Below are 7,742 nucleotides of genomic sequence, written 5' to 3'. Positions count from 1 at the left end.
GCACCACATTCCATCATAAAAGATGTATAATTTTCAAATCAAAAAAAAAATATATGCATTTTATGCGATCTGTATATTACTTAGTTTAAAATAATTAAACATAAATAAAAATGTAATTAGGACAAAAATCCCTTATCATCTCATATTTGGAAAATAAACATTATTTTAATAATATTTGTTTCATATATCATAATTTCTACGAAGCATATTACCATATGTTAAACTAATTTTAAGTAAAATATATTTAAAAAATTTCAACAACTAGTAGAAAATAGATTTAAATTAATTATTATTCATATTTTATGTTATAAACGCATAAATCGGCTAAAAATCGTGTAAACCACGATTAGATGTTCATTATGTGAGCCTAAGTAACTAAAAAAAAAAGAATTAATTTCTATGCAAGAAGTTGGTAGAGCCTGACTCATATTTGTGTTTACGAAGTTTAGAGGTTAAAATAATATCGTTTTCATGGTTCATTATGCGCATATCATAAAAGGTTGGGAATATTTTGGAAAATTAATATAGTAAGAGTTTTTTATTTTTGCATAAATAAAAAAACTTCCAAGAGGTTACAGCTTTTATTTCCTTTAGGTGCTTAAACTATTACGAAATTATAATTTGAACCCCTTAAATGTCCTCTCTTTTCAATCGGACAAAGAACGTGAGCGCGCGTAATTATATCCATTTGCAACTCCCAAAAAGAAAAGAAAAAAACTCGTCGGAATTTTACAGAGAATCACGTTCGCCGGAGAAGTTGATACCACCGTCGTCTCAATTGGCCTTCAGATCCTTTTCCTTTTCTCTCTGGGGAACTAAAACTAATGCTCGTTGCAGCTCAAAAATGTTGTTGAATCTTCGTCTCGATGGAAGTAGCTTACATGTTCTCTGTTCTACAAAAACCTTACCCATCTCTCCTCTCGATAAATTCCCATCCGTCAAGAAAGTGAAGCAAAATTACGTACCAGTAACCCACGAGAGTGACAAAGGATCCAGAAATGGCGACCGAGGATGTGGTACTGTTGCCCATGAAGTTATCTCCGGAAGAAACATACTTTTCGTAAACCCAGGTAGCGGTCGCGTAGGGAAATCTAGAATTAGTGATGGGTTTGTTGAGAAGAGAGGTAAAGACGGCGGATTTGGTGGGAACCGTTTGGTTGGTAAAGTGCACACCAAGTGTTCGACGAAACGTCTCAGTTACGGAGGATGTATTCCCGCTATTTTAGAGGCTTTGGATTGTATTGAGGATGTTGAAGATGCGTTGAGTCCGTGGGCAGAGAGGCTTAGTAACAAGGAGAGGACGATTATATTAAAGGAGCAGATACGGTGGGAGAGAGCGGTGGAGATTTTTGAGTGGTTTAAGAGTAAAGGTTGTTATGAATTGAATGTGATTCATTATAATATAATGCTTCGGATTCTTGGGAAAGCTTGTAAATGGAGGTATGTGCAGAGTTTATGGGATGAAATGATTAGGAAAGGTATCAAGCCGATTAATTCAACGTATGGGACTCTCATTGATGTTTATAGCAAAGGCGGGCTTAAAGTACATGCGCTTTGTTGGCTAGGGAAGATGAGCAAGATTGGGATGCAGCCTGACGAAGTGACAACTGGGATTGTTCTTCAGATGTATAAAAAGGCAAGAGAGTTTCAGAAAGCAGAGGAGTTTTTCAAGAAATGGTCTTGTGACAGGTCGTTTGGGATGTTGAGTGTGAATGTGGATTCACATGTTTGCTTGAGCTCTTATACCTACAACACGATGATTGATACGTATGGTAAGTCCGGTCAGATCAAAGAAGCTTCAGAGACGTTCAAAAGGATGCTAGAAGAAGGGATTGTTCCAACCACAGTGACTTTTAATACCATGATTCATATTTATGGCAATCACGGTCAGCTTGGTGACGTCACTTCCTTGATGAAAACAATGAAGCTTCATTGCGCACCTGATACAAGAACATATAACATTCTGATTTCACTTCATACGAAGAACAACGATATAGAAAGGGCAGGGACATACTTCAAGGAAATGAAAGACGCTGGACTTAAACCGGATCCTGTAAGTTACCGCACCCTCCTCTATGCATTCTCGATTAGACATATGGTTGAGGATGCTGAAGGGCTTATAGCTGAGATGGATGATAATAATGTTGAGATTGATGAGTATACACAATCTGCTCTCACTAGAATGTATATAGAAGCAGAGATGGTTGAGAAATCATGGTCATGGTTCAAAAGGTTTCATGTTGCGGGTAAAATGAGTTCTGAAGGCTATTCAGCTAATATTGATGCCTATGGTGAGCGTGGATATTTATCAGAAGCTGAGAGAGTATTTATCTGTTGCCAAGAAGTGAATAAGAGAACAGTTCTTGAGTACAACGTAATGATCAAAGCGTATGGAATTAGTAAAAGCTGTGAAAAGGCTTGTGAGTTATTTGAGAGCATGATGAGTTATGGGGTCACACCAGATAAGTGTACATATAATACTCTCGTCCAGATCCTTGCGAGCGCCGACATGCCTCATAAAGCCAGATGCTACCTGGAGAAAATGAGAGAGACAGGATATGTGAGTGATTGCATACCTTACTGCGCTGTGATATCTAGCTTTGTGAAACTGGGTCAGCTCAATATGGCAGAGGAAGTGTATAAAGAGATGGTTGAGTACAATATCGAACCCGATGTTGTTGTATATGGAGTCTTGATCAATGCTTTTGCGGATACTGGAAACGTTCAGCAAGCTTTGAGCTATGTAGAAGCGATGAAAGAAGCTGGGATCCCGGGAAACTCTGTTATATTCAACTCTCTGATCAAACTCTACACTAAAGTTGGGTACTTAGATGAAGCTGAAGCAATATACAGAGAGCTTCTTCATTCGTGTAACAAGACACAGTATCCGGATGTATATACATCGAACTGTATGATCAACCTGTACAGCGAAAGATCGATGGTGAGAAAAGCTGAAGCGATATTCGAAAGCATGAAACAGAGAAGAGAAGCAAACGAGTTTACCTTTGCGATGATGTTGTGTATGTATAAGAAGAATGGTAGGTTTGAAGAAGCGTCTCAGATAGCAAAACAGATGAGAGAGATGAAGATTCTCACTGATCCGTTGAGTTATAATAGTGTTCTCGGTTTATTTGCTTTAGACGGAAGATTCAAAGAAGCTGTTGAGACTTTTAAAGAGATGGTTTCATCTGGAAGTCAACCTGATGACTCAACGTTCAAATCACTTGGAACCATTCTGATAAAACTTGGGATGTCAAAGAAAGCTGTTCGTAAGATCGAAGAAACTAGGAAAAAAGAGATCAAGCGAGGATTAGAACTATGGATCTCAACACTCTCATCTCTTGTTAGGATTGAAGATTGCGACGACGACCTTTAGTGTTGACTAGTTTTGGTAGACTTTTAGCTGTATCTCTATTGTATATAAAAAAACCTTTATAAGGACTATGAAGCGGGAGATTTGATTTCTTCATGAGGTTATACAAAATTGAACAGAAAAAACCCAAAAAAAGTAAAAAGAGAAAGCAAAACATAAGCTTAAGTTCACACAAGTCACAATCTATACATGAAAAAAATAGAATTATATTTTCTGTTTCTGAAATATAGCCACAAGTCACAAGATTCTCACTGATCTATTAGCATTATTTGGGATTTCTTGATTATTGTTGTGAAGAAAGAAATAAGTAAATTTTGGTGGAGAGATGTATGGGTGGGCATTTATGTTTTTTGACTACTCTCATTTTTTGTTTTCTCTGACTTATACAAATGAGAATATGCAAACTTGATAACAGAATAAGCTCAATAAAACCAACAACTACAGTTTCCTCTTCTTTACAAGCAAAGAGTTTAAAAAGAGTTACTGACGAAAGAAGATCATTAGAGTAGAGTATTAAGAGAAGACACTAATTAGGCTGGGGACGAGGAAGACGTTGCATCCAACGAGGGAGAACAAACTGGGAAAAGAGGAGATGGTTAGGACCATAAATTGGTATTGCTGTGATATTGTGCATCTCCATATACTCACTGCACCCGTTAAAACTCAAGATGCAATCATCCATACACTTGTTACTATTGTCTGCAGTTTCCTTCTGAAGCCTAAACGCATGTGTCCTCAAGTTAAACAAGATCAGCATATTGTTGCTCCTGCTCCACAAGTAGATGATCTCAGAGTTCAAAGGATGCATCACCACCGGAAAATAATCGATACCTAACTCGATCAAAGACGCCAAGCTGACTTCCCAAAAGAGCCGCCACTGATCCTCAGAACCATTAATGCAACTAATGTACTTGACCAGCCTCCAAACACGTAATGTTTGGTTTCCATTCTCACTGAACTCGTTGAAATAGACAATACACCCTTCCGAGGTCGTGATGGTTCTCCTAAAACGTTATAACTCCTCAACTTCTCCAGTATCTGGGAAATCTACGATACTACACAATCTATCATCATCATGACCACCATAGAAATCGTAGGCTATAAAAGAACTGATCGTGTCGTGAATCCAGTGAAGAATCCCATTCAAAGCAATTGACTTGTGCGTACCATACCAGACTGTAGAATCATTACACGTCACGTTTCGAGTTTCCCACGTTCCTGTATCAGATGAGTAAATCGTAAAATCGACTTCAGCAGCATAGCGAGTGATCATCAACCACACAACTTTGTAACGCAAAACGATACCACTCTGCATCTTCGTAACCAATCCACTGTCGTTGTAACGCTCGTAGGTCCGTAATCTCTCAAGATCTTGCGAAGAGAGGAAAGGAGGGAGAGGGATTCGAAACCATTCTTGAAACAATGGGTTTCCAACGTAATACATAGGAGTTCCATCGGTAGCTTGTACGTAAAGCAAGACCAATCCATCTGTGCAAGCCACGACTTGTAGCTTCTTGATTGCTCTCTCGACGAAGAAACTCACCAAAGATCCTGGAGAACGAGTAAGTCCCCATGTTTTGCATCCATGGTGGCCAATGATTTCAAGTGTCAGCTTGTGAGGTTGCATCTGAATTATTGACCACGAGATTGAAGAAGATGAGTTGCGAGAGATGAAGTAATCTCTGAAGACGTCTGAATCGATTAGAAGTTTCCATGTTCTGCTCGTTGATCTGAATCTTGCGATGCTCTTCAGTGGTAATCGCGCCAAGACTTCCATTACCATTTCTTCAATATCCATTTTTGGGTTTAGGTTCTTGTTTTCTTCTTCTTCTCCTTCGGTTGGGTTCTATTTATATAATCGATTTCTCAAGAAAACACAGAACCAATGAAATCAAATTTTCGAATATTGGAATTACCAAATTATTAGTTATTGTTTAAGACACCCAAACAATAAAATCCATCAAAAAAATATAACCACTGTTGTTCGACATAAATCTTAAAGTACTAATGCCAATATATTGATTAGCTTAGTCTTTCAAAAAAAAGATTAGCTTAGTTTTTTTTAAATATATTACTTACTATTAATGGTGTCTATTTACAGTTTCGTGTTCAACCATAGATCATCTAAAACATTAAAAAAAATTGTAAGTCTCTTTTTTCTATTTATGTATAGATATAGAATATATGCATATAATTATTTGCCTCTTTTTTTTCATAGCTTAATAAATAAGATCCATGGCAGCATTAAACCTTGAAATATGTAATTATTTGTTTGAAAATTCATAGCTTAACATAAGATTCGTAGCCGCAGAAAGCCTTTTTGTTTGAAATATGTCATTATTTGTTTCAACATCTATATAATAATAATTCCCACATTGACATAAGTTTCATTGTATCACTCTGGTTAAATTCATCTCAATTGATGCATTTTCCGATACCGCTGTAACAAACTTGTTAAATTCATCTCAATTCATATATTTTTGGGTTTAAAGCAACATACAGTATTAGAGTTTTTTTGGGTTAAGACCCGGGTATCAGGCAACTTTTTTGTTTGAAATATGTAGTTATTTGTTTCATATATATATACTAGAAAGTAGCCCACGCGATGCGTGGTAAATGTAATTGTTAATATATGTATTAAAAATTAATTTTCATAATATTAAATTTTAACTATAATATTTTAATATATATTTGTTATATGATGCTTCATAGAAGAGTCATTTTAAGATAGAGAGAAAAGTGAAAGTACACATTACTAATATTTGTGCTTACTACAGTATTATTGAAAATATTTAAACAATATGTTACTATAGTAATAGGACCATTGTTTAGTTTACCACAAAATCAGTTTAATTTCGTCTGTTTGTTAAGTAATTAAGATAAATTATATTTATGTACATTTTTGTTATTTTGGAAAAAATAACTGATAAGTAGTCTAAAAGAAAATTGTAAGACCTTAGATAATATAATTAATTTGATAGATAATTTTATGTTGTTCTATATATTAAATTTTACTTTCATCATCTAAAAGTAATACTTAACAAAAAATAATTTTAAAAGAAATACCCTCTCTTGTAATATATTTTCAATAATACCCTTATCTATATACAAAATAACTATTTTTTTTAAAGTGGGCGGAGCCAATGACCAAGCACCTTTGTCAATTGACCCTGATGAAATTTCAAAATCAACTAATTTTTTCTTAAAATTTTCAAATTGACCTTGTGCAATATCAATATTGACCCCTATAAATTTTCTTTTTTTACATTTTGACCCTCATAAGTCAAAATCCTAGCTCCGCCACTGTTTTAAATCCTAAACTCCAAATAATAAACATACTAAACATTATCATAATAAACATTATCTCTCCATCATTCTTTAATTATTTTTGTTTCATAAATGATTTCCTAAATAAACATTTGACTATTATAAATTTAAAATATGGAGTATTGATCTACTATTTTTGCCATTGCTCACTTTTTAAGGATTCACTTTACCTCGTACAATTAACTTTTATTTGGCTCGGTCCAAACGTTTGAAGTGCCTTTTGATATGCCTCCATCTTCATGGATAGTGATTCTCCACAATTTAGCCTGGCTAATATTGTAATATGAAACAAAATCCCTTTCATCCAACAAAATGAAAATGTTGGCACAAATCATAAAAAATATGGCATTCTTTCCATTTATCATTGAAAATTTTAAACAATACATTAGTTTAAAAAATTATGTGGGACTGTATTAAATATATTAGACAATACTCCCTCTATTCCTGATTAATCCATATTTTAGGATTTTCACACATATTAAGAAAATATATTAAAAATTGTGCCTTTTTGTGATTATCAACTTTCTACAAATTTTAACCAATAATATTCAGTTTTTTTTTTTGAAGTTTACAATTTTGTCATTAATTACTTATTAAAAATATATAGAAACCTAAAATTTGTTTTTTTGTGCAACATTTTTTCTATAGAAATTGGATTAATAAGAGCTGGATGGAGTAGATTTTAGTGAGAATTCAGATTAAAATTTAGTTAATCATTTGTTTTAAGAATCTACCTTCTTGTATCTTGAGAAGACTTTAGCTGAGCCTTTAATATCCATTGATTCCATTCTATGGCTTCTATATAATACAGTTCTGCTAGCTTCATTAAGCTATAAGACTATGTGCATTGGTAGGTTCTGGAAGAGTTTCTCATAATAAAAATAAATAAAAACAGAAAAATCATAATATTTAAACAAAAATAATAGAGATAATATACATTTTCATCTAGAAGGTGACATTCAAGACTTAGTAAGATATTGTTTCTTCCAAAGTTTCGAACTTCCCAAATATGAATGACCCGAACAACAATCCTAGATACTAG

At 34.3% G+C, this 7,742-nt stretch overlaps 2 pseudogenes across 1 annotated transcript; one reads left to right on the top strand and one right to left on the bottom strand.

Moving 5' to 3' along the window:
* Positions 1–667: 667 nt before the first annotated feature.
* On the top strand, positions 668–3,469 carry LOC104766207 (pentatricopeptide repeat-containing protein At3g23020 pseudogene; annotated as a pseudogene). Its single transcript, XR_015591377.1, has one exon. The product of XR_015591377.1 is annotated as a pentatricopeptide repeat-containing protein At3g23020 pseudogene (transcript).
* Positions 3,470–3,899: 430 nt separating this feature from the next.
* LOC104766205 (putative F-box protein At3g23950 pseudogene) lies at positions 3,900–5,171 on the bottom strand (annotated as a pseudogene).
* Positions 5,172–7,742: the final 2,571 nt, after the last annotated feature.

This window comes from Camelina sativa, chromosome 19 (assembly GCF_030686135.1).
Source record: "Camelina sativa cultivar CO46 ecotype springtype chromosome 19, ASM3068613v1".
Classification (NCBI taxonomy): domain Eukaryota; kingdom Viridiplantae; phylum Streptophyta; class Magnoliopsida; order Brassicales; family Brassicaceae; genus Camelina; species Camelina sativa.
This window is presented reverse-complemented; position numbering and strand designations above follow the sequence as displayed.